This window comes from Balearica regulorum, chromosome Z, assembly GCF_011004875.1.
Source record: "Balearica regulorum gibbericeps isolate bBalReg1 chromosome Z, bBalReg1.pri, whole genome shotgun sequence".
In the NCBI taxonomy this organism is placed as follows: domain Eukaryota; kingdom Metazoa; phylum Chordata; class Aves; order Gruiformes; family Gruidae; genus Balearica; species Balearica regulorum.
In genome coordinates, this window is record NC_046220.1 from 27,625,306 (window position 1) to 27,638,661 (window position 13,356).

Genomic DNA, 13,356 nt, shown 5'->3' on the forward strand with positions numbered 1-13,356 from the left:
AGGGAAAAAGTGTGAGGAGGAAGCAGCATCAGAGAGGAACTGTTATGGACTGACTGCGACCCCCCGTACCCCCATCCCCCAACCCCCCACACCCCCCTGCACTGCTTGGGGGAAGGAGGTGGAGGAGTCAGTAAGGAAGGAGTGAAGTTGAGCCTGGGAAGAAGTGTGGGGGCAGGAGGGAAGGTATTTTACGTTTTGTCTTTCATAGAATGGTTTGGGTTGGAAGGGACCTTAAAGATCATCTACTTCCAACCCCCCTCCTGTGGGCAGGGACATCCTCCACTAGACCACATTGCCCAAAGACTCATCCAACCTGGCCTTAAACACTTCCAGGGATGAGTCTTTGTTTCTTACCATCCTTCTCTATTTTTAATTGGCAATAAAGTAAATTAATTTTCCCCGAAGTCGAGTCTGTTGTGCCCAATAGCAATGGTAAGTGATGTTTCCACCTTTTTTTCTCCCCCGTCTCACTAAGGAGGTGGAGTGAGATAGAGTGGTGGGGAGTCTGGCAGTTAGCCAAGGTCAACCCAACCACATTAGGTCACTGATCAACTACTAGATGAAACACTAATGACCTATGACAGATTTTAACAAATGACATAGCTTTGTATTATCCATTCCCTTGAGAATACAGAGTGTAAATCACTATAACAAAAGCCAGTACAATTAGAGCAAAGGCTGCCTGGCATTTTGCCTAGTATAAAGGGTTATTCAAAAACCTTCCTGGACTTTGCTGGACATCGCTTTGAAACTTTAAAACTAAGAAACCTCTAGTCAGAGAAACTGATTAAAAAATTCTCTTATTTAAAACAATCTCTGTTTCTTGCAAAAACATTTACTTTTTTTTTTTTTTTTTTGTAAATGCTTAAAAAAATCACAATCTGTGAATTATTTTAGTGGAAAATGTTAAACTACATAGTAGATTTTATCAAATCCAGAAAATTATTTTTCCTGAGAAAATTCAGCTGACATTAGTCTGAGAAAAACAATGGGTTCGAGGTTTTACCCAAATTATCTAACAAAACCAACAGATTTAGCAGCAGGGAAATCCCTTATGAATTCATGTCACTTTCTCCAGAGAAAGTGCCCCATCCACTTCCTTTACTAATCCTCCACCTCCTTCTCATGTTCAATGTCAACAAGACAGAAGTTGCTAGGTATCCTTCTCTATCTTTTTAAGTTTGACTAAGGTTATATAAAATGTTTTATTTTTTCTGGATTTCGTCAATATTTTGACTGCTATGATGACAACAGATCCTGACCAAAAGTTAATTGCTTCACGTATCACTGCCTCATCTCATACATACCCTAGATAAAGGATTGAAATATTCCAAATATGAAACTATTCTTTTCTCGTAAAGTATTAAGGCACAATTAAGGACTTTTTCTACGTAAGAGAACTGTAATTAGCAGATGCTCTATGCACGTATCTTTTAGTCCTATGCACATACCAATCCTCATTTTCTAACAATGTGAGATGATACTAAAGAAAGGAGCTCTAAAAATGGTCTTTCTCATGCATTGGCCAGCGTCATCTAGAACCCTTGCTAACAAAAAGATACATCCAAATTGCATGCAAAAAAGGTCTTTTTTAGAAAAGACACTTGTCCTGCCACTAGAGGTACAGATAACATGATCTGGATTGGAATCCGTTGATGTACTGTTCTAATCAAAGTTACTCAGTACCAAGACAATGACTCTGCGAGATCAGAGAAAAGTGCACAAGATCTTTCCTTTACTAACTCAGTGCCAGTCCTGGATGAGAAGCCCTGGGAAAACAAGATCTGCTATTTTTGCTGTAAAGAAGAACAGATGCACTGGTTCAGAGAAGACCTAAGTAAGATTTAGTGTTTTCCACTAGTAATGCACAGTATGTTCTACATATCTTCAAGCAGTAACTCCCTTTCTATATTAAACCAATATACATAAGCACAGTCAGAGTTCTGTCAGCACTTTCCTTTCTCGGGTTGCTGCCTGATTAAACTGAGTTTAAAAAAAAAAAAAAAAAAGGTTTTTTCTAATTTTGAGTTTGCTCACATCCTCAGATATTACAGTACCATGATGATAATGTCATACTTAAACAAGAGTTGTTCAGTTAGAACAGAATGGCAAGTCCATTGCTGCAGCAATGACAAAGATTCATTTATGCCACTACTTAATTGGTCTTAAATTTATATTCGAGCTGGGAGCACAAACGATAACTCTATTACTCTCATTCTTTCTGTAAAGTTAGTCCTATGCAATTACACTGTCTTCAGTTTACAACCTAAATTAACCTCTGCAGATCCCCGGGTGGCAGCAGGGCACATATGTGGCAGACTCGAATCATGTCTCTGAACAGCAACAGGAAATCTCTCAACTTGGCTTTAAGAGCTCAAGGCAAGGAAAGTTAACTAAGGAATCTTTATGTGGATAACAGTTATCCATGGGAAGAAGGGTCCATAGACTTTAAGGAAATGTACAAGGTACTACTCCACTGTGATCACTCCAAAAATAATAAAGGTCTGATAGGCAAAGGATTAGGGAGTCATAAAAAGGTAAAGTGGTGTATTTGCCAGGTCACACAATAGGTTTGAAAAATAGCCTGGAGTAGAACCAAATTTCCTAACATTTGTTTCTGTGCTTCCTTCAGATAAAATTGTAAACTCCACTCTGCCAAGCAACCTATCAGGCATTACAGATAGCAGAGTTTGATAAACTAGTTCCCAAAGATCAGTGGTTTGTTTTCCCTTTGAAAGTCTCCAGTGGAAAACACGGAATGTTTACCTAATAGCTTTCACACAAATACAGAAACACAGACACAAATACACACACATCCTGTCTGCTACAGAGAGGAAAAAATGGCAGCCAGAATACCAACCTTTTCCTGTCAGGTTCTGCTTATGTCATTTCTCACTCAAACAAATAACATAATCTTTTTCTATTTATTTCTTAATTCAAGTTATTTGAAATTACTGTTATTCAAGAATGAGTACAGTGGCACAACTTCTTAATGTTCCTGGACAAGGAAAAATAAAAACAGATTTATACAATACAGATTGTTCCCTTGTGTTACATTAATAAGGCACCGGTTATTAAGTGATCAAAGATGGCAAGGTAGCAAGATTGCAATCCCTGGAATAATTTATGTGTCAAGTATTCTATCTATCTAAAGCTGAGCTTCTCTAGCATCCATTCTATACTGATCTAATTGCTGGCTTTTGCTGTCCAGCCTGCATTTTTTTCTTTCTGTGTGCTCCCACCATCTCACTGGTACTCCAGCCATTACAGATTAGACATTGATCTGAGAAGTTGTAGTACATTAACTCATCAGAAAGTTAATAGAACCAAAACCAGAAGGATTAGTATTAAAAAACCTACTTCAAAAAGGCTCTAACATGCAGAAAAGCCCATACAAGAAAAGAGGCAGATACAAGGTCAGGCATAGATGCAAAGCTGAAGGCACAAAAACCTTCAGCTAGATCATCCATGCAAATACAGCCTAAGTGTAGAGAGATTACCAAACACATTTGGAACATGACATCATTGCTCCCATTCTTTGACTGGAAATCTTTATGAATCACAGAGGGACCCTAATTGTGTGGTGATATCCATATTGTAACTACTTTTCATAATAAATAGCAGGATTTTTAATTTAGTAACACACACTGGTCAAAGGGTAGACATGTTCCAGGAAATGCGGTTTTGCAAAATAGGTCTCTTTTAGCAGCATAGCAAGTGACAGTTTCCTACAAACAGTTAAATGTGTCATTTTTTTCTTAAGATAGAAAGTTTGCAAAAAGATTATTTCAGAGAATTAGGATGCTCAGCCAAACTTCATTTGATCTATGAAGCTCTACTGAGCTTACACTTCTACAGCCCAACCCTTCAATTTGCAGTATGAATCTTTCACATATTCAGTTCAGCTGACAACATCACATAACATTTTCTCTGACTAAATTGCAGGAATAAACATTACAGCATTATACTGTCCTCTTATAAGGGTATCCCTTTGTATAGACTTTTGACCTCATTAAGAAAATCCAGCTACTTTAATAACCATATTACATGCAGCAATGCTGTAGCACCCACTCATTTATGTAGCACTCACCATTTTATAAACCCAATGCATAATTATCTTCACAAGGTACAGGTCAAATCTGTAGTCTGCCAAGTAGCAGCAGCAAGAACAGCTGTTAAATACCTTCTAGGAGTCCTATTCAAGTAGTTGGCACAGAAGAACCAAAGTGGAAGCTATGAACAAACTGTAGCAAAGCACAGAGTATTTCTTCTACACATTCAGTACTACATAAGTAATAAAAGTAACACTTAGAAGACAAAATAGCCAGAATCAAAACATGAGATTCCGTGAATCCAAAAGGCAACAAATTCTAAACTGATGAACAGCAGCAAATAACTAGACTACAAAACTCTTCGCCATAGGATGTCAGTGATATAAAAGATTTGTCTAGTTTCTAAGATAAATGCATACAGATGAAAAATTTATGTTGCCAATTTTTAAAGCAATCTGTTTTAGGATAGCTTCAATATATTTACTACAGCTGTTTCCTGGTGAGTCCTGCATTAAAACAGAGAACACCAGACACTCAGAAGGGATGTTAGATTTAGAAGCATTCTTAAACTGCTGGTCAGTTTGCTTTTTTTTCTAGTAGAGTTCTGCCAGAAGAACACTAAATATTACAGAGACATCTGAATATGTCCCATGAAAAAGAACTATTTAATTCCCCAGATTGTTACTATCTCATCATCAGTTAAAAGGAAAGTAAATATCTTTGATCAAAAGGTCAAAAGCTTGGCTGAAAAATGTGGGGTAGCAGTGGCATCATGCTATCTTTGCTACATGACTCACCCCACCTTTTGTTTTCTCAGGAACTATCTGTTGAGTTTGGGGTCTATTGCATTTAAAAAACAAACAAAACAAAACAAAACCAAAAAACCCAAACAAACCCCACCACACAAAAAACCAGCAACAACAAAAAAGCACAATAACAACAACAACAAAAAACCCACACCAAACACCAACCAAAGAGCTGGAGAGCCTCCGATCGAGGTTCCTTGAGTACGTTCTTCTTTACACTATATTATATATCATTCTGAGTTAGAGATTATTTGGCTTTCAGCAATACTCACTTGGAAAATTTTTGAACACTAAACCTTGAAATAAGACACAGACTTCTGTCTGCTAACAGAATTATTTTTGTAATACAACTGACCTGTTAAAATACAATTAAATTAAAGTTGCACATAACTGGCCTCTGAACTTAGGCCAACTGGCACATAACATCCAATGCACACATTATCAAAACTCTCAAAGCTTTCAGTGCAGAGTGACCATGTGCGAATGACTAGGAATGGTTCCTGGATTATGTTAATTCTGGAACACTAGTCTGAAGTACCTGGCAGAATGCTGACTAGTAAAGACAAATAATGCCATTCTAACAGTTTAAAAGCATAAGCAGATGATTTCAAATAACTGCAAATGTTCTCTGTCACTGTTCAGTTTGTTAAGGATTGATGCCACTGTAGTGAAGAGACTGGAAAGCATTTCTGCTCTACCATAAGAATCTCTGAAATGTCAAAAAACACTAAAGGGAAAGAGTGAGAATATCCGCTGATGTTAAACTGAAACACAGGGATGGAAGAAGTGGTTAGATTGGACAAATAAAGTTGTTTCAGTTTTGATTATTCTTCAACCTACATGTCAAAAGCAGATTTTGTCCATATCAAAACTGGTGGGGGAGGGGGTTTTTATTATTATTTTGAGATAGAAGAGGCATCAAAACTGGTGATTACCTGTTAAGTGTTTCTATTTCAACACATACGCTTTTTGCAACAGAAACCTAATCTATAATTATAAAAACTCAACTGGCACACAAAGCCTCAGAAGAAAAGAAAAAAGTGGAACTTAATGTCATCCACTAAACAGTTTAACAACACACAGAAAAGTATCATCATTCAGTAATCACTATACTAATATGATACAAAGCATGCCACTGTATGATGTTTCTGTGGAGCAGAAAAGCGTTATCACTGTGGTACACTACCATCCAATCTAAGTTTCTCAAAATCTCTGTTAAATAAGGAACCAGTCACTCTAGATCTAAAACATGAGCAAAAACAACCTTTCCAGGATGACAGAGGATGTCAGTGGGGCCCAGAAACTAACTTTATCTAAAACAACAGGCTGTGTAGCATCTGCTCATCCTCAGGCAAAAGAAAGCCACCAACACGTAATGGAAGAAAGAAGTTTTATAGAGAGCAGCAAAACTCAAAATCAGTGTGTCAATGAACTGTCAGCCAGCACAAGAAATGAAGGGAACAAGTCATGTGTAGATTTGATTTACTGTCCCTGCTGCAGTGTTTCACTCTAACTGAAGCCTATGAAATGGTATGTCAGCCTCCCTCTAAAAAATAAGAGAGAGAGTGAGAGAGAGAAGCATCTCAGTAATCAGTATTGGAAGTGACAAAAGCCCCTTCAGCTTAGTAATATTTTGCAAACAGAAAAAAAGAAAGACACTGGTGATAAGTCATAAATGGTACTTCAGAAATAACTGACAGCACATGCTCTCAGTATAACCTCCCTATCAGCATGGTTCAAAGCTTTTAGTGGAATTCTTTCATTCAGTGCTAAATCTTTACACTGCTAGGCTTTGGAAGATACTGCTACATATCAGTAATGTCAACATGATGAAAATTAGTTCAGACTAGGTTCAAGGAATGACTTACACACCTTTAGCATAAATTCCATGACACCTTTCAAGTCCTCTGGCCCAAAGTGAAATCCATTACACTGTCTTTGCAGTGCACAGGGGGAGTCGGGTGCCCCAAAATTAAATCCAAAACTAGGGAGCCAAAACAATAGACTCAATACATTGAACATGAATGTGTCTAAACAACTATCATATAGGAAAATGTAGAAGCCAAAGGTTCCTAAATATCAATTTTAATATACTTTATGATTTCAGAGCTGTCTTTACCCACTATAAGCAAGCCTTTTTAAAAGGAGATACCTATTCCTTTTCATTCAAAGAACTTTAAAAATCCTAGAGACACTGACATGCTTTCAAATAATTTAGTGGTTGGGACACTTACCCAGGACTTCAAATATTAAAATCTTATTTTCTCAGCAGAAGAGGGAAATAGACCAAAGCCAACTGCTTCTTATATGAATGACCAAACTATGGAGATTATATAAAAGGAGGCACCAACACCATTATCTACCCTTCTGGCCATCTCTTAGAAGACAGGGATGGCTATAAGCATAATGTCTGAGGGGCTGCATTTTGACAGAATATACATACGTGACTGGTACTCTTCAGGTACACATCTGGTCTCTGAATATCAGTTAAGCCCACAAAAAAACTAGACAGTCAGTTTCTTATCATAGTCTAGAGTGGGGCATGTTCAAAATGCCATCAAAGTGTAAAGTAGGCACAGACATCAGTAACTTCTGGTCTGGGTGGCAACTAAACATTCACTTCATTTTGAACACAGGACCTATTACCTGCTTAAATCACATTAGATGCTTCATTCAAACAAAATCAAGAATTTAGGTTAGACAACCGAAATAATTAAAATAAAAGGTTATGCCTAATCCTGGAGACACCACAGCTAAGTTTGCATTTCTGTTTCTGACCTACTATGGTTGCACTCTCACACAGAATCAACTAAAACTCCCTGATCAGAAGATCCACATTCTAGTCACCTAAATCCTTTGAGTAACACGCTATGAACATACCATAAGATAATGCTTCATTCAAGAGTCAGGGGCATATGCTTCATATATATTTTATATGTAGTTAGAGAAGGACGTAATGAGCCCCCCTTTTTGTACATAATTCTAAGAGTTGCAGTACCTCTGAAGAAGCTGTAGACCAAAATGTTTAATCCCACATTTACCACTCCCCAGGAGAATGCCCTTTACTAGATGGGGGCATCCTCCAATGAAATTAAAAGCCCAAAGCAACAAAGATTTTGAGTAAGATTTTATTTCAAGCAATATATGTACATTATTATAATTTTTCCCATCTTCTCTTTGATAGTACAAAAATTTGGTACCTTTGTGGTACACATGAATATGTAAATACATAGTAGACTGCAACTGGAAATTATCAGACTCATGAGCATAAAAATTATTTTGTACTTATATTAATATATTTATGCACTTAAGTAGCCACTTTCTGTCTTTATTTTTCTGTTCATTTAAATGTAAAAGTGTGTACTAATTCTTTACTTTGCACTCAGTGTTTTTCATCTGTAATCTCAAACTTCTCCACTTAGGTCCAATTACTTATTTGTAATTGAGAAGATTAGGGTACAGTAGGACAGGGAGAGCAGCATTTTCAGAGCTTACATGCAGAACAAACCTCAGGCTTCACTGTAACTAAAAGAAAAGGCTCTACAAAAGTTTTAAAAAGCCAATAAGCACAGAAGGTGAAATTACATTTACAGATTGCTGTTATTAAAATCAAAGCCTTAAAAAACTGATAAGAATATCTATTTAAAATTAAGCCTTCAAGCTATGTAACAAAGCAGAAATAAAAACAAAAATCAAGACATTATCTGTTATGTGAAATTATTGCGCATCTAGTAGCCATGAAGTCAGCAAGCACCCAAGTCCCCCATCTTGGAATACATGCAATGCAGATTGGAAATGATGGTGGCTCTCCTCCTGTTGTTTTTCAAAACTGTGCTATTGACCACTTGTCTAGAGGAGAATAACAGTGTGTAATTAGTTTGAATTCAATCTCACTGGGCAAATCATTCCAATTTCCACAAACCTTTTTGTTAGATGCAACTAATGGCATTATGTCTGCATTATCCATGACATGTGGATTTGGACTGGTCAAGCTAAATTATGACAGTGAAAGCAAAAGCAATTTTGAAGTGTAAAATTTGAAAGAATTCATGAGGAAACACTCAGCATCATCTGAAAGGGCAAATTGACATAAACATACTTCATGAGTTGCAAGAGCAAATTGATGTGTGGAAAAATAGCAATTGTATTGCCAACAAGGCACAGGTGTATACCACATAAGCAGGTGAAAATGTGATTGCAGGGAGACTGATACTCACTGTGTAATCATCGTATATTCATCCAATGCAGCTCATTGCAACTTTCTCACACACAGTAAAAAGCAGCTAGAAATATGTTTGGGTGTCCTGGTTTTCAGCTAGGACAGAGCTAATTTTCACATTAACTGGGATGGGACACAGCCAGGACAGGTGACCCAAACTAGCCAAAGGGGTATTCCATACCATATGATGTCATGCTCAGCATATAAAGGGAGCTGGCCAGGGAGGAGGGGCAGCTATTTGGGAATGGGCTGGGCATCAGCTGGGTGGGCAAACTGGATAGTGCATCACCAGCTTTGTATATTCTAAGTACTGTTGTTATTTCCCTCTTCCTTTGCTGTCCCAGTAAACTGTCCTTATCCCAACCCACGAGTTTTACCTTTGTCTTCGATTCTCCTCCACATCCTGCTGGGGACAGGAGGTGGTGAGCGAGCAGCCACCTGGTGCTCTGCTGCACCTGGGGCTGAACTGTGATATTAGGTCAATTCAAAATAATTTTCACTAAAACTGAGTGTGTCGGGTTTGCGTGGCAAGGTTTTGGTAGCGGGTGGGGGCTATAGGGGTGGCTCCTGTGAGGAGCTTCTAGAAGCTTCCACTGTGTCTGACAGAGCCAATGCCAGCCAGCTACAAGACAGGCCCGCCCCTGGCCAAGGCCAAGCCAATCAGCGCCTCTGTGATAACATATTTAAGAAGGGAAAAAAAAAACCAAGTTGAGAGTTGTTTTTGCAGTCGGAGTGACAAATGCGAAGAGGTAACACCGAGGTCAGTGCAGGAGGAGGGGGGAGGAGGTGCTCCAGGCGCCGGAGCACAGATCCCCCTGCAGCCTGTGGTGAAGACCATGGTGAGGCAGGCTGTCCTCCTGCAGCCCATGCAGGAAGGATGAGGGGGTGTAGCGATTCCACCAGCAGCCCGTGGAGGACCCCACACCGGAGCAGGTGGAAGCACCTGAAGGAGGCTGTGGCCCGCGGGAAGCCCATGCTGGAGCAAGTCCCTGGCCAGACCAATAGACGTGTGGAGAGAGGAACCTATGCCAGGGCAGGTTTGCTGGCAGGACTTGTGACCCTGTGGGGGACCCACACTGGAACAGTTGTCTCCTGAAGGTCTGCACCTCATGGAAGAGACCACGCTGGAGCAGTTCGTGAAGTACTGTAGCCCGTGGGAGAGACTCCATGTTGGAGCAGGAGAACAATGAGAGGAGTCCTCCCCCTGAGGCCAAAGAAGCAGCAGAAACAACGTGCGCGGCACTGACCGCAACCCCCATTCCCCCCCCCGCCGTGCCGCTGAGGGGGGCGGAGGTTGAAGCCAGGAGTGAAGTTGAGCCCGGGAAGATGGGAGGGGTGTGGAGAGTTGATGTTACTTTCTCATTCCTCTACTCTGTTTTGTTCAGTAATAAATTAGAGTAATCTCTTTTCTAAGTTCGGTCTGTTTTGCTTGTGACGATAATTGGTGATCTCTCCCTGTCCTTATCTCAACCCAAGCCTTTTGTTACACTTCTCTTCCCCATCATGCTGCGGGAGGGGTGAGCAAGCGGCTGCGTGGTACCTTGCTGCCGGCTGGGCCTAAACCATGACGCTGAGAAATGCCATTATGGCTTGAACTTGTGTTTTTTAAAACTGTTACAGAAAACACAGTCACAAAAGCCATGTGCTAATATTACAGAAATGGCTGGCAAATCGTGGAGGAAAGCTTCATGCCTGTATGGAACAGAATGTACTTGCATGAAAAAGGTCCTATTTATTAAAAAAGGCTTTGTTACCTGCATAAAATCTTCCCTTTCTTTCTTTCTTTCTTTCCACTCCCCTCAATCAAACCTTAATTCTAAGTTGTCCTGTGAAAGTAAATCAATAGTTTAAACATTGATAAAATACTTTTTTTACCAGGAAGATAATCATTATGGTGATTGCAGAGCGGTACCCAGAACATCTTCAAGACACTCTAGGTGAGATATATTTTTATAATTCTCCTCACCTTGCCATTTAGAATGTTCTCCTGTTACACAGAAGATCTAGATTCTTTCTCAGCTCAGTTTGAAAGTGAATTTGTATCCAGGTGCCATATTTCCAAGGTTCTATCACTGACTTCCTGATATAAAAAGTGACAGTGCCACTATCTTCGCAAATAGCATTAAGTTTCTGTCTGTCTTAAAAACATCTCAAAAATTAGGCAATTATTTTATTCTTCAAAAATTCAGAGATAATTTATTATTGGGTTAATTGGAAAACAGTTGGTGACAGCTTCCAATTCCATCACTCAACCAAGAAATACAAATTATTCACATAATTTTACCTGGCATACTCAAGTCTAGGAGCAGGGTGTAAGACAGCATACAAGCAAGTATGTGTGTGTCCTGGGAGCATTAGGAGAAAGAAAGACCATGCTGGTGCTTAGTCTCCATTGCAAGGAGAAGGAAAGAGGAGTCAGTGTGAAAACAGCTAAAAGCCACTGGAGAGTTTAGATGAAAATCAGATCATGATTTAATCAGAACAAGAAGCTCAGACATTTATTTCACTCTGGGCACAAAATGCAATAATTCACCTTGTTTCAATTTCTGTTTCGAAAACATGAAACAAACTTGTGGTGTTTTATGGGAAGTTTCAGAAAGTCTCTTGGAGAAATCCATAAGCATCTCCTCTGTTACACAGGACATCAACTCCACCCCTTTAGGGTGTCAGCTTGAAACAGGACCCCTAGAAATTTACAGATGCAATTGCAAATGAAGCAAGATAATAACAGTCTAACTGCTAAGTGTGGCACAAATGTTATGCATGAACCCACATGAAGACAAATAGTTCAAATGTTACCCTGGCACTTGCAGAAGTTCCTTTTTCTGTGTGACCTGAAATATCCAATCTTAACTTTGTTCTTTTTTGTAGATGTGGATGATTCACTCCAGTTTTAATCCAGGGGACTGCCTGTTTAGTCCATCTGTCATTGTATTCCAGCCTATCTTGGTCTTGACTAGGACACTGTATGAGGAAGAACCCATCTTTCTGTTAAATTCTGCCCATCTGGAGTTCTTACCATATGTAGATAAAGGGCACATGAAAAGTAGCATACAAAGGCGTGAATTGCAATACATTAGCTACTCCACACTTCCTCCTCATGCACTTGGAGAAAAAAACAGTTTACAACATTTTCTAAACAGAAAAATCAGCTCTATACAAAGGTACTGACACTGAATATGGTGCTTTAAAGTATAAAGCAGTGCAAACACCCTCAGATAACACAGGCTAGCATGCACTAAAACCATAAAAGTATACATGCTCTGAACTGGTTATATTTTGAAATACACTCTGCTAAAACAAAGTTACAGGGAGAGTATTAATGTGCCTTAAAAATTGTAGAGAAATAGCAAAATTAAAAAAAAATATCAACCCTACAAAATACATTCTCCAAAGCCTCCTTATTATAAGCCTAGTACTTTGGAAGACATTCACTGGACAACTTAGAGGAAAGCAAATTGGTTTTAATAACACAATAGGATAAAAAGAATACTAAGATGCAATTCCATGTGATTCCCCAGCTGTGTATTCCTGTCTCCCTTGTGCCTGCACTAGTATTTATGAACACATGTAATGAAACATACACGTAAGTTTAGTAACTGTCAGGTCATTTTCAGGGATCTTACCCAGTTCATTATTTGGCCTTATGAATATAAGAGCCAGCAAAAGGGAGGGCCAAGAAACTTGTGTCATGTTTAACAGGGATATTCGATGGATGTCAGTGAGAATCTCTCTGTTCTTTAGGATTTGATCCAGTGAAAATGAAACCAGCTTCAGATCTTGAAAGCTGTGGCAAAAGGTTGAAAATTCCTAAATCTCTGAAAATTTTGCATGCAGGTTTGTAAATTCTCGGAATTCTCTGTATTTTTTCTCTTCCACTACATAATCCTCATTTCATCATCAGATGAGGTTTCCACCACAAGTCCTATGGTGGAACATGGAGTACATCCAGGCTTTTCAAATCACTGGAGCTGAAAATAAATGCTCACTTCTTCTGAAATTAAATTATGACTTACAATCTAATATTGTTTGCAAAGATTAAAGTTTGTTGGTGTTCTGCAAACAACTCAGGCACTGTCATATGTAAGATTTACTTTCTTCATCCAAATCAGAATGTCTTCCCCCATATATTGTCATTCATACTCATAAATGACCATGGAATTAATTTCCACTACAGAAGGAAGTCAATCTGAGGTAATATGCCTGCACCATATCTCAACAAAAAATGTAAACTGCTATTATCAATGTTAAATGAAATACTAACTCCTAACAACATCAG